We start from the raw sequence: 27,874 nt of genomic DNA, 5'->3' as shown, positions 1-27,874 counted from the left end.
ACCTTGCGTATCCCGGAGAAAAATTCATAGGGTCCGTCGGACGTTAAACTTCAACCCCACCGACCGGGTCCGTCCGCCGTACCTCTGAAAAATATTTCCCGGATCCGTCCGACGTATCCCGAAGAAAAACGCACCGGGTCCGTCAGACGTACCTTTAAGACCATTGATCGGGTCCGTCCGACGTACCTTTAGCCACAGCGTATTTTGGACTGCCGAATGCTCTGCACGGCGAGGTGTGTGTGTTGTGCCGGCGCTAGATCTTCGGAGGTCGATGCAGGACCTAAGACAGCGTAAATGCTAGGAATAGCTCGCGCTTGCATTACGGGCAGATCAAGGTGATAATTTAGTGCGAAGCGAAAGCTGCTCGTGAATGTGCGTATCTCGATGCCAGCTGGTGGAGCCGGTGCCGTACGTCGCATATCGCCTGCAGCTATGTGCGTGACAGCGATGCTTGCCGTACACAATCCTGAGTGAAGACCTTGATCTATGTTAGAACGGATGAACTCTTCGTAGCACCTCATCAAGAGTCGCCGTCAGCTGATATATCATAGAGGAGTAGCAAGCATGGAGGAAAGAATGGTAACAAGCGGAATGTATTAATGAAGTGGGGGCCAATGTTTCTCTTGAACCACTACTGCAACAGGATGTCATGACCATGCATAGACTGCCCGCGAAAAAGGACAGTACCCCCATCATTCTTGTCCGATTTTCTCGTCAGGAGCTAAGGGACAAATGGTTCGCCAAAAGGAGCGCCTTCCGTGATGTAGCCAGCTCTGTCTTTGTCAAACAGAACATGACCAAGTATTCGCGAGACCTCCTTGGAATCGTGAAAGAGCAGGCGAAACGATTTGGCTTCAAATTTGCTTGGCATGTCAATGGCAAAATATTGGTTAGAGGGAAGGAAGGGGACTCAGCCTTTGCCATTCGGTCAGAGAGTGACCTTGCTCTGCTAGCCCAATACCTCGCCGTAAAATGAAAACTAAATATGGAGTATCACGAATTACTACTTCCCCATAAAGTAAACGGTTGCATCGGCCTAAATAATTTCTCCGCCTTACATATTAATGTCCGGTCTCTACGTAATAAGTTTGATGACTTCTCATATTTTGTTGACAGTCTGCAACACAAATTTTGATGCAATTCTGCTAACTGAAACATGGGCCGTATACGATGCTGACTTGGTGAAACTGCCCGGCTTTGATTCTTATTTCCTGAATCGCCCTTCTCGTGGAGGGGGTGTTGCCATTTACGTAAAGAACAGTGGCCTCCATAGCGAAGTATTACCTGAGTTCTCTATAATGACTCCTGACTGTGAAATGCTCGCGCTGAAGACTGCGGACAAAATGGTTTCTGTCGTTTACAGGCCGCCGTTAGGTGACCCAGATAAGTTCTTAACACATCGCGACAAATTTCTTGATTTTGCTGCTGAAGTCCAATACTCTACTATTATTGGTGGTGACCTCAACATTATTACACTTGCACCTTCTAGTATAAATAGCCATTTGAATCACACTATTGCTTCCAGTGGTTTTTACAAATCTTATCACTACACCCACAAGGATAACAACGACGTCAATCAGTACAATTGACCTTTTTGTAGTAGACATTGTCTCCCACCGTCATTTCTGCTAGTACTATTGCTTGTGACCTCCACTGTGCCATTTTCGTATCCGTGCCACATGGCTGCTCACCAAGTTACGCACAACCAAATAGTTTTGCTTATCACTGTATAGCTGATGTGACACTTGCCCGATTTCGCGAATCCGTACGCGTTGTAGATTGGAACTGTGTTTTTGCCTGTTCTTCCGTTGATGAATCTTAGAAGCTCTTTTTAAGTACTTTGAAAGACATTTACAATAAGTGTTTTCCCTGGAAAACAAAGAAATCAAACACGAAACTCCGTAAACCTTGGGTGACTCCAACACACGTCAAAATGATGAATCATAAGTCTAGGCTCTTCAAGCGCTTTATGTCCACTCGGAACCCTGATCACCCCACAGCTTTCAAAAAACACCGCAACAAGTTAACCAACGAAATGCGAAGGTCTAAATATGCCTATCAATCGCGTATCCTCACTAGCATGCAGGGAAGGTCCGAAAGCATTCTAGAAACTTTTAAGTGAATCGTTTCTAAACAAGAATAAAAATACGCACTTAGGTCAGCTTGTGATCGATGGCTTGCCCTATTTCCGCTCTTTGCTGGCAGAAAAATTAATGACTTCTTCACAAGCTTTAGACCGAGTGGTTCCGCGGTCGAAGCACTTCGGTATCTCCAAACTACAGATTTAGAGACTTTTGCTTTTCATTTAACGACCAGCGAGGAAGTTTTTAGCGTTATAAAGAACCTAAAAGCTACAGGTTGCACCGATTTCGTGGCTTCCAAATTAAACCAGTTAAATTTGTTTCGGATCTCTTAGCACCATGCTTAAGCTACATCTTTAACTTGTCGCTCACATCAGCAATTTTTCCTGCACGAATGAAATATACAAACGTAACTGTTATTTTCAAAGGAGGCGATAGAAACAAGATGACAAACTATAGGCCAATTTCTATTCTCCCTGTTTTTTAAAAGGCTCTTGAAAAAGTAATGCTCTTTTCTAAACATGCCTTAATAAATGCCAGTCAGTTTGGATTTCGAAAGGGCAAGTCCACGGAATCTGTTTCACTCTTACAAAAGGAAATTATTTTAAATAATATCGAAGCTAAAAGCTTGACCCTTGGTATTTTCATCGATTTTACCAAAGCTTTCGATCTTCTTAATCATGAAATACTACTCTGTAAACTTATAAAAAAGAAGAACCGAACAAGGGTAAATAGGGTACCCCTCAGTTCGCAGATGAGCCAACGTTTCGACAAGTGGACTTGTCTTCGTCTGGGCATAGCGATCATCACTGACAGGGGTTTAAATACGCTTTTGCTTCCGAAGAAGAAAAGCTGGGGAGGGGAAAGTGGGTGCGAAAGAGTGGGGAGGAGAGGATGGGTGAGAAGAAAGTGGGTCATGAAGTGGGAAAATAAAAAAAAAAATATCTTGAGTATGTACTTATCAGCCATGGAACCAGGGATTCTGTAGCCTGCAAAAGAAGTAAAAGCGGCAGTACCAGGGGAAAAAAAAGACTACTATGCCGGTTAGGTGATTAGTCACCACTAAAGACGGTTTGGTGAAGATACACCTTACAAGGGGAGGCTATGCAAAGGGCCCTGATAAGGCATATATCTAAGGGGACAATTTTTAAAAGGACCGGGAGTACATAGTTACAGGATAATAACCGCATAGTGAAAAATAATAATAACCTTAAGTGTGTATCTCAACCTGGAACCGGAGATCCTGTGGCCTACAAAAGAAGTAAAAGCGGCAATACCAGGAAAAAAAAAACTCATAGTACCGGGTAGATGATTAGTCACCACTTAGGTGGGTTTGGTGCAGATAAAACCTTACAAAGGGAGGGTTTGCGAAGGGCCCTGCTAAGGCATATATCTAAGGAGGACAATTCTTAAAACTTTCTGCAACAGTCATAGGATAATAAGCGCACAGGGAACCAACACTGACATGAGAAAAAACAAAAAAAAGGACAAAGAAAAATAATAATAATAATAATAATAATAAAAAAAGGAAAAAAAATATGTGAGGACAAATTCAAGCAACAAGTTATAAGGAGGAAATGTGCTTAGAGGAACGCGTAGGGTTATGCTATTGCGGAAGGGAATAGGGTGTACGTGCGTTGTGAATAAACTGTACAATTAGGGCTATGTGAGATTGTTTTTCCGAATAGTTATGATGGAGAGGGAATATACCTAAGGGATTCTAGCGTTCCCTTAAATATATTTATTCCTGCTGGTTCCAAGGTTCTAAATTTATGAATTAGATGCGCCTCTCTATATTTTCTGTCCCTTGCAGATTTAAAGCCTGACTGGAGATTATATAATTCATTTCTTCGAACCTATGCTCTTTCTGATTGAAATGTTTGGAAACTGCTTTCGGGAGGTTTTTGCCTACGTCTGCCCGATGTCCATTACGCCGCATGTTCATTGGTTGTCCTGTCTCTCCGATATACTGTTTATGACAAAAGGAGCATTCTAGAAGGTAGATAACGTTTGAAGATGTGCAGTTAAAGCCTGATTTTATGTGAAAAGTGAAATCGCTTGCATTGCTTTTAACCGTGGTGTCTTTTTGTATATGACTGCACGTCTTACATCTAGGTCGAGAGCAAGGGTGTGGTTGTGTTGGGTGCTTGTTGTCGAGTTTAGAATGTACTAGAATATCTCTGAGGTTCGCGTTACGTTTGTATGTCACCCTTGGTGCCTCCGGAAATATTTTCTTGAGGCGTTCATTACACGTTAACATGGAATGGTATTTCCGCAGAATATTGTTTATGTTTGGAAGGGCATTGGAGTATTTTTTTCCTGGTACTGCCGCTTTTACTTCTTTTGCAGGCTACAGAATCCCTGGTTCCATGGCTGATAAGTACATACTCAAGATGTTTTTTTTTTTGTTTTTTTTTTATTTTCCCACTTCATGACCCACTTTCTTCTCACCCATCCTCTCCTCCCCACTCTTTCAGACCCATTTTCCTCTCTCCAGCCTTTCTTTTTCGGAAGCAAAAGCGTATTTAAACCCCTGCCAGTGATGATCGCTATGCCCAGACGAAGACAAGTCCGCTTGTCGAAACGTTGGCTCATCTGCGACCTGAGGCGTACCCTATTTACCCTTGTTCGGTTCTTCTTTTTTATACCGTGCAAACCATCTTCTTCCTTTCGTTCTACCTGAATACTCTGTAAACTTGAAAGCTATGGCGTCCGTGGTCTTTCCCTCCAACTCTTTCGTTCTTATTTAAACATGCGCCAGCAGGTCGTTTCGGTCGATAATCATAAGTCTAGCTCCCTTCTCATCGAATGTGGTGTCCCGCAAGGTAGCCTTCTTGGACCGTTCCTCTTTAATGTATATGCTAACGACCTTCCAAGCATAGCATATCATACAAGTTGTATTCAGTACGCGGACGACACAAGTATTTTTCTTAGGGGATCTTCTGCCGATGAACTAATCAATAGTGCAAATATGGTTATTTGTGCTCTCCACAAATGGTCCACAGCTAATGGTTTGGTAGTTAACTCTAACAAGACCAAAGTAGTCTTTTTTCGCCCCCTTAGCCAGGATATTACAGTAAACAGTACTCTGCATCTAGAAAATAACATTATTGAAATTGTAGACAAGTTCAAATCACTCGGTATTGTATTCGACTCTCGCATGAGGTGGTCTGACCATATAATGTATATTGAAAGCAAGCTCACTATATCTGTTGGTTTCCTCTCGAGACTACGCAACGAATTTTTCCCAAAACATAAGCTCCTTATTTATCACGCTTTAATTCAATCTCACATGAACTACTGTCTGCTCGTTTGGGGTACAAAATCCAAAACAAATCTAAACATCATACTCGGTCTCCAAAAGAAGGCAATTAGACTGATCGCTGGTGCATGCTACACTGCCCATACAGAAACATTATTTCCGAAATATAGGATTCATCGTGTGCATGCCATGTTTGAGTATCGTCTACTTCACTGCCCTAAATTGTCACCTCAATGCTTCACTGACTTCTTGAAGAATATATCTGGACTTAAGCCTTATGAGAAACCCTTTCACACCAGAAGTAAACAAATATGGGACGTTCCTCGAACGAGGACGTTATACGGTAACCAGAGCCTTCGTTTTACTTTACCATGCATATTAAATCATTATAGCATACACAACCCAAACATCTTTACCGCGTCAATTAAGGACTTTAAGCTATATTTTATCAATTCCGCACTGTCTCTCTGTACTTTCCGTTCCTTGCCTTAAACATTATTACAAGAATAGTCACTTCATTTTCATTACGTTTTGCCATATTTCGTGCATACTGTTACACTATTGTGGACCGTTTTTTTACTGTGCTATTTTTTAACTTGCTGTTTCATTTGTATATATGTGCTCTTTCTGTGCTTCATAATTTTCTTGTTATACATGTATATATTCGCCTTAATGTCACACGTCCTGTTGCTCTGCCATTATTGGGCCTCGGGCATCTAAGCTATCGCTGTAGCTTTTCGCCCGAGGCCCATTTCCTGTATATTACTGGAAATAAATTTTTTCAATTTTTTTTCAATGTGGCCAATGTGGCCATACGCGTTCGACGTGCATATAGCCATGAGCCTGTATATCGACGTCCGCCGTATCTTCACGAGAATCGAATGGGTACGTCGGACGTACCTAGACACTTGGTTTCTTTTATTACGCGATGTCGTGACGCGCAAGTCTTTTCGTAATAAATTATGACGTAACCGTTCATTGCGCAGCGTTCAGCGTGCTGCCATCCAATTTTTCGTTTCTTTTTTAGCCCTTTCTTTTCGAGTTTCAGTCCAATTTGTGACAAGGATTCAAGTCGCCGACATGTATGCCTCCAATTCTATGCTGTTTACTGTATACGTATGGGGTGTGCGCCGAAAAGATGCTGCGTCTTTCCCCTAAAATCAAACCAAAGTTTAATCAAAGTGTACCATTTTTTTGTTGTGCCTAACCCTGTTACAATCCCTCTAGGGATTGACAGTATTTTGAAAAAAAAAAAAAAAGAAATAAACAGACGCTTAACGCTTTGCCAACTCATGCCAGCCTCTAGATACCTAAAATTGACGGAATGAAGAGATGGCGCGTTAAAGGCACTATCACGTCCTCTCTTAAGACGAAGCTTAAGCGTTAGGCTATATACATTTTTTTTTTAATATTAGGCCTCTTCATGCTGTCCTGCATGCTTCGCACCGGGGGCAACGAAGCCTATTCAAACGATTACTTGGAAGTCCGTCATTTGTGTCTAGGGTAGACGTTCTCGAGATTAAAGTGTAGCCATAATTAAGCTCTGTAACTTACTTCGGAGTGAAAAATTTATGATCTTTTAGAAAAGGAACTCAAGTAGTCTCGTGATAGGCCGTGTAGCAATGCTCTTTATTTTCTAACTGGCACCTATTTCGAACGCAAAAGTCATAATATATACCGAAGAGAAAGCACCCTAATAATTGCGCTGCTTCGAAGCAATGCTGGGAGAGAACTTGCAAGATTCCAAGATCATATCAGTGTACATAGCGCAAATCGGACCGCTGAGCTGCACAAACGGATTTTGATTTGGATCGAATATTTTGATTTCGTCGCGGTAGCAATAATTCAAAGGAAATTTGAGTATTTTCGCGACAAGGAAATAGAAGAACATTGAAGGCGAGGAAATTTGCTTGTTGAGCAGACTTTGGTCACTGAGCGGTTAATTGTCGACTACGACAGTGATGTTCCGCATAAAGTTCTCATATCATGTGAACTGAGCATTGATTACGTAAAGGCTCTTCTGAAGCATGCCAATGAAGCGAAATTGTGCACGGGGCTTCAAACTCAGAGCTAATATGCGAAGAACTGAGACCACAAGAACTGCAGAAATTCGACAAGCAAGACGATCACAAAAATTGAAATATCGTCAGAATATCTGAGCATGCGGCGTAGAAAACGCATGCTGCGAGCTGCGGCAGCTGGCAAGAAAAAGAACAAAGAGAATGAATGAATAATGCCTTTATTTGATCGAAGGGATGACTCTCGACCTCTGTTTAGTTTTGCGTGTCGAGGGTCCCGTATTGGCTGTGGCTCGGGTACTCTGAGGGACTGACCCGCGCAGTAGAGAGACATGGGCTCAGGGACAGACAGTATTAAGAGAAGTGTATTGTCATTATTAACGCAAAGAGTAGCATAGAAGTAGACGTCACATGGAAACACAGAGTCCACAAAGGGGAAAGAGAAGAACAATGTGGTCGGGCGCTAGAGTTCTTCAGTTCACGCCCTTTTCCACCAATCAGCGGGGCTCTCTCTTCGGCGCTGGCGCTGCGAGCAGTCAATGGGGCGGATAGGTTCCCTAGGGGCTCTCTAGAATTTCTTGTTCTTACACGAACACACACGTAACAGTCATGCGCCTCAAGCATTTCACGCGGGTACGTATCCGCGAGTTTCGTAGGTCCAAGACGAAGGGAGAGGGGGATGTGCACTACTGCTTCCGCCGCAACGGCACACATCTCGGATATGGCGTTGTGGATGCACTGTTGGAGAACGCAGCAATGAAGAATGGCGTTTTCGCTGCAGCCACAATAAGTTATGGCCACTGGCACCACGCCGTCGCCTCGAGGCAGCGGCATCGACGGTACTGCCTGCCGGGGGGTGGAATTCGTCCGACAAACAGCGGGGTGCACGAATTCAACATTGGGCAATAGGGAGTTAGGAAGGATGGGAGTGTAGCTTATCGCTTCTTCAAGGTTCTTCAGGCAGTTTCTCGTTTTTAAAAGATAAGCATCTAAAAAGCTTAGAAGAGGATCTAGATCGGCATCTACGAGCTTGGCCTTCCAGAGTTGCAACGGCTGGTACTTCAAGCTCCTGCCTGAGGTATGAAGTCGAATGACTTCGTAAGTGCATTTTTGGGAGGTGGGCAAGCACAAAAGCGTATAAGCTTCTGAATGACCTCAAGATATGCTACCAACCAAGCATATGAACTTCTTAATTCACACACTGAAGTGCAATCATTGCAAATGTAGTTTTTACTGTTAAAGTAGTACCTAATCACATGCAAAAAAATAAAAATAAAAAGATGGTCAGGGGAAGTATAGAAACGCTAACGCTCATTTCCCACTAAACACGAAAAAGGATTGTGCTGCCCATTCAAATATTTCCTAACAGAAGTATAAGGTTCTCCTCTGCATTGCTTGTAACCTGCAATGTTTGTCTGTGTTAATTGAAAAGTCATGTTCTGGTTGTTATTGCTGCACTTCATTAGCATATTCGACAGTAGTTTTGTTTTTGTTGGCAATATTTCATTTTGGTATTTTTTTCTTGTTGCGCTAATACCTTAGGTTCATGCAATAAACTGCTAACACGATTTCTGGCGCTATGAGATACCTTGAATATCGTGTTTTAAAACTGCAGTCCAGTGCAAGATTGAAATTACTAACTTTACATGCAGTAAAATTATGTCGTTTTTCTTTTTTCTGTGTGTGTGTGTGTGTGTGTGTGTGTGTGTGTGTGTGTGTGTGTGTGTGTGTGTGTGTGTGTGTGTGTGTGTGTGTGTGTGTGTGTGTGTGTGTGTGTGTGTGTGTGTGTGTGTGTGTGTGTGTGTGTGTGTGTGTGTGTGTGTGTGTGTGTAACTTGATTACTTATGTTTCTGGAATAGACTCATGCACGCGCTTGTTCAGTCATTTCCCAGTCAAAAAAATCAATGGGTCCTATTGGGAAAACCACTCAGATTGAATTGGTTCTGTCAATCCCAAATGGTTTGTCCAATGGGTACTGTCCAACCAAACTGGTTTCTTCACTTCCAATTGGGAAGCCCCATTGGTTTCTTCACTCCCAATTGGGACGCCCAGTTGTTTTCGTGACTCCCAATTGGGAATGAAGCAACCAACAGGGCATCCCAATTGGGATTGAATAAACCCATTGGGCTAATGGGAAGCCCAATGGGTTACTTCAATCCCAATTGGGATTCCTTCACTCCCAATTGGGACGCCCATTTGAAACGAATTGGGCTTCCCTTTGGTTCCAATTGGTACTAAGCAAACATTCGCAATTGGGAAAGCCGTCAGTGATATCCTTGACTGAGATGTGCCCAGATATACATACCTCTATAAAGAGACAACAGTGAAAAATTTACGTTCTTATAAAACGTATATGCCGCTTAATCTCATTAATTGATTATATCGTGTTCACTTAAGTGCAGGCATAATTAAATAAGTTAACTCTGAATAACAAATATGTGTCACTGGTCGCAGCAGCACTGTTCAAAGAATGGAATATATAAGTCTGCAACCTGTGGTTATATACATTGAATCTGTGTTAGTTCTGTGTGTACAGAAAACTAGAAGGCCTTTCAGGTATGATATCGATCAAATTCCATCAGAATATGCTGTGGAAGTGAGGAATCGATTTCAAGAATTAGATCTAGAAGATAGAGAGCCTGAAGAGGTGTGGACTGATGTTCGTGATATATACAAGAAGTTGCTACTAAGGTAGTTCCAAAGCAAAAGAAATGCAAGAAAGCAAACTGGTTATCTGAAGAGGCTTTGCAATTAGCTGAGGAAAGGAGGATGGCAAAGGTTATGGGGGAATGAGAAATGATACAAGGTTGTCAATGCGGATTTTCAGAAAATAACAAGGAGAGATAATAATGCCTTCCTGAACATACAGTGCCAAGCAGTTGAGGACAACAGCCAATTAAGGAACACAAGAGCTCTGTATAAGACAAAGATATCAAAGGAAGCTCCTGTGCTAAGCTGGGTGTGATAAAGGACAAACGAGGCAAGGACCTCACTGAAGCCTCAGAAATAAAGAAGAGGTGGCAGGAATACACAGAACTGTACAAGAAGGACCCGGATGTGCAAACCCAACATAGGACGGTTGTGATCACTGATCTCGAGCCGGGAATCCTGAGGGGGAAGTTGAATAGGCCTTAGCCAACCTTGCTAAGAACAAAGCTAGTGGAATTGATGGCATTTTTTCAGCTGAGTTGCTTCAAAACCTCAACCATGACGCTATTACCATGTTCTGCATACATTATGTCAGAAGATTTGGACAACCCTGCAGTGACCACAGGATTTGGGGGAGGTCAGTTTACATCCCCATTCCAAAGAAAGGCAGTGCCAAAGATTGTTCCAATTACCGCACGATCGCGCTTATTTCGCATGCTAGCAAGGTGATGTTGAAAATCTTCCTAGGTAGGCTGCAGCAGTATGTGGATCGGGAGCTTCCGGACGTGCAAGCTGGGCTTCGCAAGGGCAGAGGAACTAGAGACTGAACATTAAAAAGACAAAGATCATGGCGTCTTGCCCCATCACGTTCTGGAGCACTAAGGGACAAGAAGTGGAAGCTGTGACAGATTTTCTCTTCTTGGGGCCCAAGATTACCCCGGAAGGAGACTGCAGCCATGAAATTAGGGAAAGAGAGCCATGACTATAGCCTCGACCGCCTAGTAAACAGCAGAAACATTAATCTGCCAACCAAGATCCGTATAACTCGTGCTATGGTCTTTCCAGTTCTGATGTATGGATGCGAGAGTTGGACTGTGAAGAAGGCTGACCGCCGAAGAATTGACGCGTTTGAATTGTGCTGGCGGAGACTCTTGAGAGTTCCTTGGACTGCCAGAAGATCAAATCAGTCGATATTGTCGACCATAAACCCTGACTGCTCATTGGAGGATCAAATCATAAAGTTAAAGCTCAGCTACTTTGGTCATCTGATGAGAAGAGCTAGATGAGTCGCTGGAGAAAGATTTGATGTTGAGAAAGGTTGAGGGTCGCCGGAGAAGGGGTAGGCAGCGAACACGATGGTTAGATGGCATCCTCGGGGCGCTGCAGATGAAGTTATGTGATGTTAGGAAGATAGTGAGAGACCGGAATGCATGGCGTGACATGGTTTATAGGGTCACGAAGAGTCGCGGACACGATCGAACGACTGAACTGAACTGTGTAATGCTTGTCTATTTATTTCTGTAAAAAATTGTTATTTCATTCCACTTGTATAAAAGTCGGCTACCCTATAACTTCTGGACAGAAAACGTTGAAATTGCATCTCCATTCTTTTTTTTCAGCTATGTGAGTTCAAACCATTTGGGCTCAATGGGTATGCCATTTGAGTTCAATTGGTGGGTGAGTTCAATGGGTGACCATTTATTTCCAATTGGAAGCCCCAATTGATATCAAATGGTCAGGCCCAATGGGTGACAAAAACAATTGCTTTTTGACCAATTAATTTCAATTGGGAAATTCTCAATTGGACCCATTGAAATTTTTTGGCTGGGTTCCATTCGCAGTGCACACGCCCATTCTCACTATTCCTCTTTCAGCAAACTCATTAAATACCTCTTCACATCTGACGTTCTTTTAGACGACATAGGAATATTTTTTCTTACATTTCTATATACGGGAGTGCGAGAGTGCCGATCCGTAATTATGTTCCGCGCCATACCTCGAAAGTGATATATTGAAAGCGCTTCTGATTAGGCGACGACGGAGGCCGTTTATTTGTAATAGAGAGTTTTAGCTTACCGTGATCCGCGATCCGCTACTGGGATCCGCCACCGCGCGTTCCACTGCGCATGCCCAGACCCCCCTTGACGTCGACAGATGGCGCCACATACTGGATGTCAGTAAAGTCCCTCGATAATTTGAAAGTAGCGACACTCTCCTCCACTCCGGCACTTTCCTCCTCGAATATCCTCGCCCGCCGCCTGCGCGCACTGCACACGGTACGCTTTTTTGGGCAGCGCTCCTTCGCCGTCCGGGAAATTGGCTGGCACGCGCGCGCGCTCTTAAGTTTGCGCGTTTTCCACGCTCTGTTATCGAATAAAGACACGAATAAGACATGCGAATTGCTTGACTGTACCGCGAGCCACATAAATTAGCGTCTCGTACGCGCAATGAAAGTGCAAATCACGAGCGCTTGCCGCATGAACAAAAACCGCTTGCTGCATAGACCTCACATTCCTTTTGACTTTTCATTACCGTGTGTCTCAACACGGCATAATATATTAAGCATAATATTTACTATATATTTGAACATTCCTGAATATTCTCAGCATACCAATGCTGAGTTAAATGTATTTTCACCTCAAACTAATTTTAGCGGAAGTAAAGTTTATGCAGTTGTTAACGAGCGGAGTTTCATTAATGCGATAGTTGCTAGCAAGAGGCTGGAACAAATTGATGGTCATCCTAAAATGTTTCAATAAGGTTTAGACTGAGGTTGGTACCGCGCAGTGCACATGCAGCTGCTTAGTTGTTTTCGTAGTTAAAAATTTTCGCGGCTGCTTGAAAACGATCGAATATCAACTTTTTTTTGTTAAGAATGAAACGGATCTAGCTCCTGCTGTCGGCAGCCTTGAAGTGACGTCGAGCCGAAACCGAGAGCCAAGATCAGAGCACTGATTTCTCGTCATCCGTAACCCAAAATTTGGCCAGTCAACCAGCGATACTTCACCTTGTCGGAAGTTCATCCACATTTGTGTCAACTCTAATTTTAGTATGACCAATATTTTCGTTTTCTTTTGCTTTGACTAGACTAAAGAAACGTGACCTACAACGCTTTCAACTCTTTAGTGACAAAATGTGGAAGAAATACAGGCCTTATGTCGATAACTGCGACAGGGTGCGCACGTACAAAATACTGCTATGTCAACTCAAGACCAAACAGCATTGTTTCTTTGTACACACTAGACCTCTCGGGTCCAAGGCCGACGGCTACTCTACGCTACGAAAATGGACATGACGCCCGTCAACTAGGCAAATAATTAAGGAGGCCCACCTAAATTTGGAAATCAAGACTGAGTTGGCCATACGCAAATTAGGTTATAGACACCAATTTCCGGTCAGACTCGGACCAGGTCAAATTTTGGGGATTCAGAGGGCCACATTTCGGGGGTGGCCCTCCTAGATTGGTAGATTACCACTGAATTTCCCATACTCAAATAGGTCGGACACCAATTTTGGTCCAATTCAGGCGAGGACAAATTTCGGGGGTCCAGAGAGCTAACTTTTTGGGAATAGGCCACCTAGGTTTGGAGGCCACCACTCAATCCGTCATACGCAAATTAGGTTGGGCACCAATTTTGGTCAAATCGGACGAGGTCAAACTTCGGGGGTCCAGAGAGCTAAATTTTGGCAATGGCCCACCTAAGTTTGGAGGTAATCCCTGAATTCGCACTACGCAAATGAGGTTGGTCATTAATTTTGCCACCTTTTGAAGTGGTCAAATGTAAAGGGTTTCTGGGGCTACATTCTGAGGGAGGCCCACCGAAATTTGGACGTAACCAGTAAATATTCAAATTAGGTAGGACATCAATTTTCGCCAGATTAGGACGAGGCCTAATTTCGAGGGTCTAAAGAGACAAAATTTTGATGTGCGGATATATATACAATATGTGGACAAGTTCTGCGAAAGAGTCCTCTACACTCTCCTGCGACATAACCCTATTAATGAATTAACAATCTCCTTCATTGCACGCGTTAGCGCTGAAAAGCGAGACCTTTAGTTCAAACATTAAAGCGGCTATTATATGCATCAGCTTTCGCTATTATATAGCACGTTGAGCGGAACCATGAAGTCAAAACAATAACGCGCATAACGGCGTAAAATTATCAGTGAATTAAGTGAGATTATCAGCTTTGTGATGCGCTTGCAAGCAGTTTCATGTCGCTTGGAACAAATGCACAGTACGTCGCAGAAGCAGCAGAGGTGACTGGTCTTCGTCGGGGTGAAGTGCTTGCGGCCGATGTTGTTGAACCACTTTTTTATTCGAATGGTGGCCTTCTTTCCGCTCGGAATTGCGAAAAAAAAATGAAGCCTTTTTCACGACAGCTTGTGCAAATAAATATGCCGCAGCTCGGTATAGCGCTGCATTAAAACAGCGCGAATAGCGCGAAGTGCAAGCGCGGAATGCTAGGGAACTCGCTCCTACAAACAGCGGCTGCCTAAAAAATGGCGCCGGCTAAAAATGAAAACACAAAAAGAGCGAACTTTTCGCGCGCTTTTCCCGGCGACGGCCCGCGGAGCCAATCACCGTTGAGAAGAGCGCCGATGGGAGAGTTGAGAGAGGAGGATCTGCGAGGGTGCGCGGAGCGGCGGCAAAGTTCACAGAAAGTCGCTACTTTCGTTTTATCAAGGGACTTTAGATGTCAGCAGCCGTGTGACAGCTGTGCGGTGCGGACGCGTGTTCCATCGCTCCTCCGATTACACGCGGCTACCGGAAACGGACGGACTGGCGACAACTGGAGCTTCCGAAGCGTCAAACAGATGAGTTCTTTCTTTTATTAACTTTATTTCGCTTTCAAGTAGCTAGGTTAGGTGCAGCCTGAAGAATAGATTTTAGCTCTTTGTCCTAGCGACCTGGTTTTTCGTGCCGGCAGCTAATTTTTCTCAGCGTTCTTTTTTTAACTATTGTGTTTAGATAACTTTTTTTTAGGTGCAGCCGAAAGAATAGACTTTAGCTCTTTGTCCTAGCGGCCTGGTTTTTCGTGCCGGCAGCCAGGTTTTCTCGGCGTTCATTTTTTAACTATTGTGTTTAGATAAATAATTTTTTATAGGCTATTGGCTTTCGCAGAATTGATTTTAACGCGTGTTTGCTAGTCGTTTCTTGTGTCTTCTTTTGGCAGTTTGTATATTCTGAGAATTCGTAATAGATATAGTTCAGTCGATACATGCTTAAGATGTGCAATCAAAAGAAGGTAAAGTGTACTCAGTGTGAGGCGCAGGTTAATCTCAAGGAAACGCGTTTTGACTGTAGGTTGTGGGCGATTCCTCTGCCCGAGGGATGCGCAAGACAAATACACAGCGGACCGTGTAACAAACATCTTTAATCTCCCAGGGGGTCGTCCAAGGCGGTGCGGGGTCGTCGTCCGGGAGGGCAGGCAGCGAACAGCCAGCGCGTCCAGGAGCAAAGAGCCAGGGCGAAGCGCAGGAACGAAGAGAGCAAGACGGCGGCGCGTGCCTTCCTTTATAGCCCCCTAGCGCGGGACCGGTTATCCCCGAACGAGCGGGGAGAGGGAAACAGGCACAGCGCAGGGAGCATAGGGAACCAAAGCTGGAGTTTGCTCCGCGACGCCAGCGCTCGGTTTCCAGCGGAGCGGAGAGGAACTACAAAACCTACGCGCATCCGCGCCCGTGCTGCGCGTGGCTGTCTGCGGAGTCTGCGCAGCCCGCTCGACGTTAGACAAAGTAGTGCACTACCTTGGCCTTAGATTATAGCGTCGGTTGCGAACCGGGTTGCTACCTGTGCGGCTTACTCTGGGGGAGATCGCTGCATCGCTTTGAGCTTCTCCCGCTTCGCAGTTATCGTCCTTTCGAAAGTGGTAAGCTTTTAAGTCTGCGACGTGCACCGGACCAGCGGTTTCACCGCTCGCCAACAACCGCAGCTGGTAGGTGAGTGGCGTAGTCCGTGCCGTAACTTCGAACGGTCCAACCCACTTGTGCGCTAGCGACGCGGCGAAACCACGCGCTGCGTTACTAAGCGGGTGCGTTCTTTTCAGTAACAAGTCGCCCGTGTTGAAAACGACGGACGACGACCTTTGTTGTACTGATCCGCTTGCTCCATGCGCGCGACATCGAGGTTTTCACGAGCTGCGCGCTGCGCTGCCTCAAGGCGCTCGCGGAGCTTTGCCGCGTACTGCGTAAGCGCAGGGGCCGCTGGCCCGGCCGCGTCAAGTAGGGCGTCCTCTAGCGGAAAAGCGATCTCTTTCCCAAAATTCAAGTAAGCAGGTTTCATGCCCACCGACCTGTTCACGGTTGTTCTAGTGGAGAAAGCCAGTTCGGACAGCCGTGCGTCCCAATCTCTGGGCTGCTCGGTCGTCGAGACCAGCATACTCTTAACATTCCGATTTACTCTCTCGGTTATGTTGCTCTAAACGTGGTAGGGACTCGTTTTCCTGTGGCGAATTTGAAGCGCCCGGCAGAAATCAACAAAGACTTTGCTTGTGAAATACGAAGCTGTAATCAGGTAGGAACGGAAACCGAAACGAGTGAATGTATCCAACAGTTTCTCCCAAATCCGTTCTGACACAGGCTTCCTAAGGGGGGAAACCTCAACCCACTTGGAATAGTGGTCCGTTATTACCAGGATATATTGGTGTCCGCGCGCGGAGCGAGGGAGGGGTCCCATGAAATCGCACGCGACCACTTGCTACGGATAGTTGCTAACTACCGGCTTCATCATGCCAGCAGATTTCCCCGCCCGAGGCTTGGCTACCTGGCGAACAGGACATGTACGGGCGTAACCCAGCACATCCTTTCTCATACCTGGCCAGGTCTCGACACGGCATAACTTGTCGTAAGTCTTACTGCCGCTGCCATGGCCTGCCAGCTCTGAGTCATGGAAGTACTGGAGGAATCGTTTCCGCAACTTCCTCGGGACACGACTCGGAAAGGGGACGACTCTTCCTCATCAAGTTGGGGGTGTAGCGGAGCAGTAAGCCGTCATCGCCCAGCAGATACGCGTCGTACTTGCCCTCAGCGTTCCCGGTGCAAGCTGCACTACTCGCTCTGTCAGCACCCGCTGGCATAGACCGTCTGCTTTCTGGGCCTCAATTAGCTCTTCCCTATTGACCGCTACTCCCCATGACAGATTTCTCTGCCTCGCTTCTTGGCAGGTGAGTAGTCGCCACCACCAGCTGCTGCGCCTTCTCTCTCTCGCAGCACCGCGCGGCAACTCTGTCCGCCTCCTTTCTCTTTTTAACTACGCAGGGCGCGACACTCGCGTCCGCCCTCTCCTCCTCTCCACTAGCGGCGACGCCGCTTTCAGCAATGCTGGTCTGCGCCTCTTCTGCGCTCCTGCCAGCCTTCAACGGTGCGCGCGATAAAGCATCGGCTACCCTATTCATGCTGCCTCGTCGGTACTCAATGGCGTACGCGTAACGTTGCAAGGTCAGCGCCCATCTCGCGAGTCTGCCTGCGGGGGTTTTCAGCCTCTTTAACCACGAAAGTGCCTGGTGGTCTGTCTGCACGGTGAAAACCGCTCCGCCTAGGTACATGTCGAACTTTGACAATGCGAACATTATCGCCAGGCATTCCTTTTCGGTCACGGAGTAATTCCGCTCCGCCGATGTGAGCGTGCGGCTAGCGAACGCGACAGGGCGCAGCTTGCCCTCGTGTTCCTGCGACAAAACCGCTCCTACACCGGCATCACTAGCATCTGTCTGCAAGACAAACGGCTTGTTCAGGTCGGGGAGGCGCAAACTAGCGGTTTTCGCAATCGCGCGAGCCAAGGCAACAAAAGCGTCGTTCTGTTCCTTGCCCCAGACCCCCTTCGAGCCTTTCCGCAACAGCTGGTTCAATGGCCTAGCGAGCTCTGAACAACTAGGGATGAATTGTCTGTAGAAGGCAATCATTCCCAAAAGCCTCTGCAAGCTTTTCACGTCCGTCGGGCAGGGGTAGTTCAGAATTGCCTGCAGTTTGTCATCGTTCGGTCTCAAAGTGCCATCATCAACCACAAATCCCAAGAGGTTCACTCTCTTCGATGCCAACTGCACTTTCTTTGGGTTGATCGTTATACCCGCACGTCTCATTCTTTCAGGAACGGAATTCAAGTGAATGAGATGCTCTTCGAACGACTGTGAGAATATCACGACGTCGTCGAGGTACGCCATCGCGTAGTAATAATAATAATAATAATAATACTTTATTCACTTCAAAGAAACAATACAGGACGTGGACGCGCCAAAGCCGCAATCGGGCTTGTAGGGCGCCGTCCGGCAGCAGCAACAACCTCTGTTACCAAATCACGGAATTATTATTTTTTTTTTTTTTGTGGACGAAAACAGCATGAACTAGAGCTGCTCAAGCTCGGCAATAGCACCCCGTAACTGCCTGCGAGTGTTCAAGTTGAAAACGTCATCAGGCAGCTCATTGAATATACATGGGATATAAAATGACCTCACAGACATGCCAAAATGAGTTCGCACTGTAGGCACGAAATATCTAGGAATGTTCCGTAGTGGAATAGGTTTAACATTAGGCAACCTAAATTCGGTGTTCCAGAAATATCTAAGTACAGTGATTTGTTTGAAAACAGTGTCAAAGGATGGCAGACCTGAAGAAAGGAATACACTTTGCAGTTTATGGGGTGTTGAATAGATTACACTCTTAGCCATATTCTTGAGAATACAGTTTATCCTATTTTTCCATGTTTCAGAACAGTTAAAGAAACAGCACATGCCATATCTCAGCAAAGAATATCCCAAGGACTGTGCAATTAAACGTCTTATGGCAAACGGCAGGTAGGCCCTTAGAGCATAGAGCAAGCATGCGACGCCTCTAAGCTTCCTACTGAGGTGCACCATATGTGTGTTCCAGGATAAATCGCTGTCCATGTAAATGCCAAGATATTTCACGGTCGGAACACATGTAATGGGGCAGCAAGAACATGCAGTGCACCTGGAGCTGTGCAAAACAACCGCTGCGTTTTTAGGGATTGGTTTGTGTGCATTGCGAAAGCACACTAGTTGAGTTTTTGGGGGATAATACTGCTTTGCACAGGTCCAAGTTCCACCATTTGGGATCGCTGAGACAAATAATTTCTTAGTTGAACCTTGCATCGCCCAGCACGATGTCCATCAATCGCATGAACTTGCTCAGTGCATTAGACAAACCAAACGGGAGTCGAGTAAATTCGAAGAGCCCGCGGTGACAGGTGAATGCGGTTTTCTGAATGTCACCTTCCGCCACCTCAATCTGCAGGTACCCTCTGCTTGCATCCAGGACTGTAAAGAACCTTGCGTTCCCTAATGCGTACATCACAGCCTCGATCGACTGGAAAGGGTACGCAACCGTAGGCGTCAGGGAGTTGAGATTTCGATAATCAACACACAGTCTGACCGAACCATCTTTCTTTGGCGCTAGAACCACTGGGGACGCCCAGGGACTTTGTGAGGGTATCACCGCGCCGGTATCAATCATCTCGTCAAGGGCGCTGTCGAGAAGCTGTCTCTTATGCGCGCTTAACGGCCGCGGGTTACATCTGAAAGTGCGCGCATCACCCCTTTTCGATCTCGTGCTGAAGCAAGTCTGTTCTGCCTGGTTTCTCTGTGAAGCAATCCGAAAACGGGAGTAACCACAAGCCTTCGGCGCTGACTACCAGTTCCTGAGAAGGACGCGATAATTGCTTCTAATGGGCTACCATTCAGTGTCGCAGGGGAGCCTTCTGCCACACAAGCGTGGACGCTCGCGCGCTGGGCGACGCATTCTTGTTTGGGTGCGCTAACAAAGGGAATGAGGGGGGTGAAGGGGCTGTAGGGATAGCCGTTCTCCCCCATGTCGAGCACAATGCCTTCGCTCGAAAGAAAATCTCTTCCCAGAATAACTGGTATGGTTAAGCTGGGCAGATAGACGAAGCGATGCCTCCGCTTCCTGCCATCAAAACGAAGGACCAGACGTACCGCTCCCTCCGCTTATGCCGTCCCTGCTGCTAAGCTCAAAGGGGTTTCGGCTGGCCTGACACGGTTGTTACATCTACGGCAGGCCTCGAACACGTAATCATCACCGACCAGTGACAGCGTTGAGCCCGCGTCAACGAGTGCTGAGTAGCTTTGACCAGCTAACCGCACTAACATTAAAGGGCTCGAGCGCGACAACATTTCTTGCACTGTACAGGCGAGGGGGACAAAAGCCTCTGCGTCTCCGGTGCGGTCGCCCGGTGACGCGGCGTGGGAGTACATTTCTCATTTTTCGCCGTTACTACCACGAAATTCTCCCGCCGACGGCGACAGGCTGGTGTTACCAATTATAGCCGCCGGCGGTCCGCGTTTCTCTGCATACGCCTTGTTTGACACTCTCGTGCCACGTGGCCCGGCTGGTTACAATTCCAGCAAAGCCGATAGTTCACCTGCCACGCGGTCGGGGGATACCGCGTTCCACGAAGCGGTTGGGGATGTCCTCCCCCTCTCTCCGCGCCTATGCGGACGTCGCTGGCGAGCCCAGCTCGACGCCGCTGCTCGAACGCCTACGGGTCAAGAGGTCAAGAGCGCGAGGAATAGCGGAGCCTTCCGCTGGCCTTTCCTGCCCTACCGTCATTACGTCTGCGCCTCTGGCGCGTGGCGCGGAGTCTTGGCCTCCGGCCCAGGCACATCGCGGCTCTAGAGATTCGGCTGGCCTGGGGTGTGGCTGGTAGCTCAATTCAGCGAGTAAATCCGCCTGTATTACCTTCGCTTCCTGTGCTAGGGCCTCGAGGTTTGCAAAACCACGACCCCGCAAATGCGGCTTGAAGCGCGGATGGCATTGCCTGATCACGCGCGCGACCTGTACAAGATCGGTTGCCGTGGGACCTGCCCTCTTGTAGAGCTCCTGCATTGCGCGTACTGTTGTGCCGGTGGGGTTATCACACAGTAGCCCACCGTCAACAGGGTTGTGCCAAGGAGTTGGTAACGCAGCGCTCGTCACCCGTTTCGTGAACGAGGGCTGTCAGCTCCCTGGGCGGTAGCGATGAATCCGAGTCGGCGTTGGTGAGATGAAGAAAAGGCTTTATACACTATTTACATGTATTTACACAACAAGATCGGCTCTGGGGCCGAAAGCTAACATAGCCATACGCGACTGTTCTCGCGCAGCGACGGCCGGGGAGATTCCGCCGCGTCCGCACTGTCAGGGGGCGAACTGCTCCCGATGGACGCTCGTGACGAACTCACACTCGGAGTCTCGAACGGAAGCACTTGAGACTCCGTTGCCGAGAACCGTTGACGCTCAAAATGGTCCAATCCGATGGCAGCACTTTCGCAGGGCCAATGGGAGAGCTTGCTGCGCTCTCGCTTCAAATATGCCGCGGGGCGAGAAGGGGTTCACCGTCAGGGCCACGGCGCGCCGTGCTGTCTGGACGTTCAGCGCATGTTACAACACGTCGCTTCTGTCCCTTTGGTACGGCTCGCCTCCAGTGCATTGGTGCTTTGCAGAGAAGTATCCAAAGTTTGTGAAGGAGGCGTTCGCCGAAGAAGTTTGGCGTCCGGCTGAATTTCTAGGCGGCTTTGGCCAGGCACAACAGCACCCCCGCCATCAGACAATGCGCCGGGAAGACGAGCTGCTCGCATGTGGCTCGGATGCCGGGCGCGCTCGTTCGCCAGGTTCCTCCAAGCTCACGTACAGTGTCCGGGCGCCAGGTAGCCTCACGTGCCTTGGGTTCCACTCGCCAGGTCAGGATCTTTGCCGACAGCCTTGTTGCCGGGGCACGCCGATCAACTTCGCTCGGGTCGCTCCGATGCCCTTGCCACTCGCCACTGGTAACGGTAGACTTTTCTGCGGCTTGCAAAACCGACCGACAACAGGCAACACCCAACACAAGCAAGTACCCTCGGTCACCCGTCAAACACCAGACAGAGGCAAAATTTCAAATTCAATTAGCTAAATTGTTGTCCCCTTTTTGCTCCCATTACAACAAGAGACAAGTGTATAGGATGCAGTACACAAGGTTCAAACAACAATTTTGCATATTAAAGATACATTAAGTAGCAAGGGAAATTATCAATCAGTAATGGAAAAGAGTCTCCTTGAAATCGCTTGGACCGTAGACCATAACTGAGGAAGTAAGGAGGTCCTTTAATTTTTCCCAGTCTGCCCGCGAACATAACAGTCTGTCGCGAAGCAAGAGAAGGTAAGCAACGCGGAGTCACTGCAGGAAGCGCGGCCTAGAAGGCCCGACTTAGAGCGTCTGCGTTCGCGTTCAACCTCCCCTTTTTATAGCGGACAACGAGATTGTGCTGCTGGAGTGTCATGCTCCACCTCAGCAAACGGCCGCTTTTAGATGACATGTTACTTAACCATGTCAGCGGGCAGTGATCCGTTTCCACAATAAACTTAGAACCGGAGACATAGCAGGCGAGCCTTTGAACGGCCCACACCAGGCAGGCGCACTCTTTTTCAGAGGTGCTGTACGCCTCTTCTCTACAACTGAGTTTGCGGCTCAAGAATAAAACTGGTCGTTCATGACCATTAGCATCTTCTTGGCATAGCACCGCTCCCATGCCGCGATCACTCGCGTCACACTGAATAATGAAGCCCTTGGAAAAGTCTGGCGCCGTTAGAACTGGCTTGTTGCTCAAGGCTTGTTTCAGCCTCTGAAACGCGTTCTCTTTCTCTGAGTCCCACGTCACTTTGACGGGCTCAGATTTCCGGAGTGCGTCTGTTAGCGGGCTGGCAAGGTCAGAGTAGTCTCTCACATAGTGTTGGTAATAACCAGCTAAACCCAAAAAGGCCCTTATCTCAGTCTTAGTGGTTGGCCGGGGATAGTTCACAATAGCTGCTACCTTGATGTCTGAAGGTCTACGCAGGCCGCGCCCCACCACATGGCCCAGATAAGTCACTTCCGCACAACCTAGGTGACATTTAGCCGGTTTCGCAGTAAGACCCGCCTCTTTCAACCTGCTCAACACGATTCGCAAGTGCTCCACATGTTCCTCCCAAGTATCTGAAAATATGGCCACATCGTCGAGGTATGGTAACGCGAAATCGCCCAAGCCATGAAGCACTCGATCCATCAGACTGGAAAAACAATACGGCGCGTTTTTGAGTCCAAAACTCAACATAACTGGGCGGAACGTTCCGAATGGAGAAACAAATGCGGCGTAACGGCTAGCTTGTTCTGTAAGAGGTACTTGCCAATAGCCTCTCACTAGGTCTAGCGTAGAGATGTAATTTGCCTTCGACACTGTCTCCACCCTTTCTTCCAGGTTCGGTATTGGATATGTCTGATCTCGGGTTATCGCGTTCAGACGCCGATAATCGACGCATGGCCTCGGATCTTTTCCTGGAACCTGGACTAGTATTAGGGGCGATGTGTAGTCGCTCTCACTTGGTACTATAACCCCCAAGTCACGCATGCGCTGGATCTCTTCAGCCATGATTTTCTTTTGCACAGGTGAACATCGATACGGTTTACTACGAATCGGTTCCTGCGATGTCAGCTCGATGTCGTGCTCTACGACCGTTGTTTTTCCGGGACGGTTCGAAAAAACCTCTTGAAATTCTGAAACGATTCCCTTTAAATCTTCCTTTTGGGTGGCGCCTAGACGTGCATCCAACATCAACTCATCCAACATTACCTCTAAACCACACGCTTTCATGTCGGCCGTCGTCAGGATTTCCTCCCCTTCCTCATCGGCCGCGTTCAAAGTCAAGTTTACAATTGCCTGACGCTGAATGTATGGTTTCATCAGGTTGCTGTGATAAATTTTGTTGGGCCGTCTTCCCAATTTCACTTCATAGTTAGTATCAGAAAGCTTCGATACAATCTTTGCGGGCCGTTCCCATTGAACTTCGAGCTTGTTTTTCTTTGATGGCCGAAGAAGCATCACTTGGCTGCCTACCTCAAAGGTGCGTTTTTTTGCCGACTTGTCGTAGTACTCCTTCGACAAGATTTTCGCCGCCTTCATATGGCTTTCTACAATATCCTTTGTTTTCCCCAGCCTCTGAAGTAGGTTGAGGACGTATGAGACTACATTTGAGTCTTCATCGCCGCCTTCCCAAGACTCTCGCAGCATGCGTAGCGGAGTTCTCAAGCTTCGGCCATACACAAGCTCTGCTGGGCTAAAACCTGTGGTCTCGTGGGGAGCAGATCTCAAGGCGAACATAGCGGCGGGAATGCAGGCCTCCCAATCACACTTGCGCTCAAAACACAGGGCTCTCAATATTCGCTTGAGTACCGAGTGCATTCGTTCCACTGGGTTAGACTGCGGGTGATGGATCGAACTGTGCACCACTTTGATTCCGCATTTATCCAAAAAGGTGGAAGTTAGGCAGCTGGTGAATACGCTGCCGTTGTCACACTGAATCTCGGAAGGGAACCCTACGCGTGCGAAAATTGAGAGCAGAGCGTCCACGACCTGGGGAGAATTTAGCTCCTTAAGTGGTACCGCCTCTGGGAACCTGGTCGCGACACACAGGGCAGTCAGAACATACCGGCAACCGTTCGTTGATCCTGGCAGAGGACCTACAATATCGATTACCAGTCGCCGAAAGGGTTCTGTTATGACTGGCACCAACTTCATTGGCGCCTTCCATTTGTCAGTGGATTTGCCCACTCTCTGGCAGGTGTCACAAGAGCGCACGAATTGTTCAACATCTTTCCAACAATACGGCCAATAAAACTCCTGAGCAATTCTAGCTTTGGTCTTTTTCAAGCCAAGATGTCCTGCCCACGCATTTTCATGCGCGAGTTCCAGTAGCTGACCGCGATACTTCCGAGGAATCAAAAGCTGCTCATATTTGAGACCCGTGTAGCTGCGGTACAATAAGCCTGATCTCTCATAAAATTCAACTCCCTTTTTCTTTACACCCAGTTTGACGCTCTTCATTAAATCGGCGATCGAGCAGTCTTCCTGCTGCTCGTGAATGAGAGTTTCCTTCTCAACTGCAGCCAGCGCCTGCCAGCCGGTGGAAATCGGAGCGAGAGTGAGCCCGCGTCGCCCGGCGGCGCCGCGTCTACAGCGTAGGCATCACTCTCAGCCACGTCCAAACACGCCTCGCTCACACCTTCTCCCACGCTCCGCGTTCCCTGCCGTGCCGTCTCACCACTCAAGTTACCCTGCTCGTCCGGTGTGCCGCAGCGCGGTTCGCTCACCGATGCAAGATCAAGTTGCCTCGACAGATTTCGCGCTTTGGATGGCGTGAGGGCCATGTACGCCACGTCGGCAAAGAATGATTTGCCCTGTTCCTTTAGAAGCTGCTCCGAGCTGTTGGAGAAGAGGTAGGGAAATCGCTCCGGGAGGGCGGTAGACACAGCGGCTTCTGTGTTTAGTTTACCAAATTCTCCTTCAATGGTGACCATCGCAATCGGTAGACAGACGCTCTGCTGCTCGGCCACTTGCTGTATCCAAGCGCATTCTCCCGTAAACTCACTCGGGGATACCAAAGACTGGTGGACAACGTCCATAGTTGCTGCCGAGTCCCTAAGTGCTCTGCATTTTTTTCCGTTTACCTTAATGTCCTGCATATATGGCTCCAACAGACGCAGGTTTTTGTCTGTTTCCTGAATGGTCGCCAACACAACTCTCTGTTTGCAGTACGCTGCAAGGTGCCCTTCCCTTTTGCAGTTATAGCATTTCAACGGTTTGCGTTTTTCAAAAGGACGTGTCGCATCGTTGCCCTGTTTGGGAACATCATTAGCCCTCTGAGACTCATTCTGCCCCTCCCTTACAGTGTCCTTTGTAAGAGACGAGTCTTTACGAAACTCACGACGAGTGAATGGCTTCCGTTCGTCGGGCCTCCTCGGAAAGCCATCTTTTCTGTCAGTTTTCTCTACGCGCACTGCCTTGTTGTGTAAGCTTCGGCGGGCGTAATATTCTTCCGCTAACTCTGCTGCCTTATTTAGCTTAACCTCCGTTAGCTTATCTAGCAACCAGAGCCTGACATCATCGATACAACGGTAGAATTGCTCTAATGCGATGCATTCCACGAGCTTATCGCGATCGTTGTAAACCTCTTCGCCCTTGAGCCACTCAACTAGGTCGGCCTTCAGACGGAACGCGAAGTCAACATGCGACTCCTTACCCTTATGAGCATACCGGAACCTCTGCCGGAAGGCTTCGGGCGACAATTTGTACTTCCGCAGTAGTGCCTCCTTGACATCACTGTAGCTTTCGAAAGCCTCTTTCGACAGGCACGTGATTACGTCAGATGCCTCCCCGGGAAGCAAAGCCAACAAATTCTGTGCCCAGAGGGATGGCTCGATGTCATTCCGTTCGCACACATGCTCAAATTTCACGAGGAATTTAGCCATATCCTCGCCAATGGCAAAAGGCGGTAGTTGATCACGGATTTTGGGACTGTTAGAAAGGACTGTCGCAGAAGCTAAGCTAGGTGCTGGCGAGCGGTTGTGGAGCTCCAACTCTATCCTTTTAAGCTCCAGCTGTATCTTCGCCTCACGCTCCCGCATTTCTTTCTCGAGACGTTCCTTCTCCTCCTCTTTCTCGCGACGTTCACTGACATCAGCCCAGGCCTCTGCGGCTTCCTCAACCGTCACGTCATTAGTCTGCAAGATCTCAAGGATCGCTTTTTTTCTTTTCGTTGAGCCCACATCGATGCCCAACTCCTCACAAATTTGGAGAAGTTCTTTGACCTTGTAACGCTCCATCTTTTACACCGGCCTCTTGTTGATTGCCTTTTTAGAATAGTGTACTATACGTTCGCTATCTCGCTCCTAGCAAGAGATGCGCAAGCCTTTCTCACACTGATTCCCCTCTTAGCATCCCCTGGTTTTCAAAACACTTCCTGTAGGCTTGAAACACGCAAGGTTAACACAATGCTACGCTCAGCCTTTCTCTAAGCTACCCTGTGTGTAAGAGAAGTCTGGCGTTTGAGGGAAACTTCAGGTACTCACCGCGCCGAGGTGCCTGACGCCGGTCAATCCCGCAGCTGCCATCCAATGTTGTGCCGGTGGGGTTATCACACAGTAGCCCACCGTCAACAGGGTTGTGCCAAGGAGTTGGTAACGCAGCGCTCGTCACCCGTTTCGTGAACGAGGGCTGTCAGCTCCCTGGGCGGTAGCGATGAATCCGAGTCGGCGTTGGTGAGATGAAGAAAAGGCTTTATACACTATTTACATGTATTTACACAACAAGATCGGCTCTGGGGCCGAAAGCTAACATAGCCATACGCGACTGTTCTCGCGCAGCGACGGCCGGGGAGATTCCGCCGCGTCCGCACTGTCAGGGGGCGAACTGCTCCCGATGGACGCTCGTGACGAACTCACACTCGGAGTTTCGAACGGAAGCACTTGAGACTCCGTTGCCGAGAACCGTTGACGCTCAAAATGGTCCAATCCGATGGCAGCACTTTCGCAGGGCCAATGGGAGAGCTTGCTGCGCTCTCGCTTCAAATATGCCGCGGGGCGAGAAGGGGTTCACCGTCAGGGCCACGGCGCGCCGTGCTGTCTGGACGTTCAGCGCATGTTAAAACACGTCGCTTCTGTCCCTTTGGTACGGCTCGCCTCCAGTGCATTGGTGCTTTGCAGAGAAGTATCCAAAGTTTGTGAAGGAGGCGTTCGCCGAAGAAGTTTGGCGTCCGGCTGAATTTCTAGGCGGCTTTGGCCAGGCACAACAGTACATGCTCGAGGAGGCTCTCCTCTGGGTGCTGTGTGCGCAACGCTAGCTCCTCAAGCATCCGGCGTTCGTAATCGGGCGGCAAGAACTCGGCGCGGAAGCGACCTGTGAAGTCTGCCATCGACTGGAAGGCCGGCTGGCAGTTTCTCCATCGCGCCGAGCTTTCAACAAGTGCCACGGGGATTACCTGCGCTAGCACCACGTCGTCTGGCGAACCCAGTGCCATCTGATAATCCTCGAGTTCTTGCAGGAACTCGTGGACTGACTTC

General features: G+C 47.9%; 1 pseudogene; it reads right to left on the bottom strand.

The window, feature by feature from the left end:
* Window positions 1–24,765: 24,765 nt before the first annotated feature.
* Window positions 24,766–27,150, bottom strand: LOC146175181 (uncharacterized; annotated as a pseudogene).
* Between the last annotated feature and the right edge of the window lie 724 nt (window positions 27,151–27,874).

The sequence above is a fragment of the Amblyomma maculatum genome, chromosome 11, assembly GCF_055883805.1.
Source record: "Amblyomma maculatum isolate TAMU_Amacu chromosome 11, ASM5588380v1, whole genome shotgun sequence".
Lineage (NCBI taxonomy): Eukaryota > Metazoa > Arthropoda > Arachnida > Ixodida > Ixodidae > Amblyomma > Amblyomma maculatum.
The sequence above is the reverse complement of the archived record's forward strand: the minus strand, read 5'-3'. Positions and strand labels throughout refer to the sequence as shown.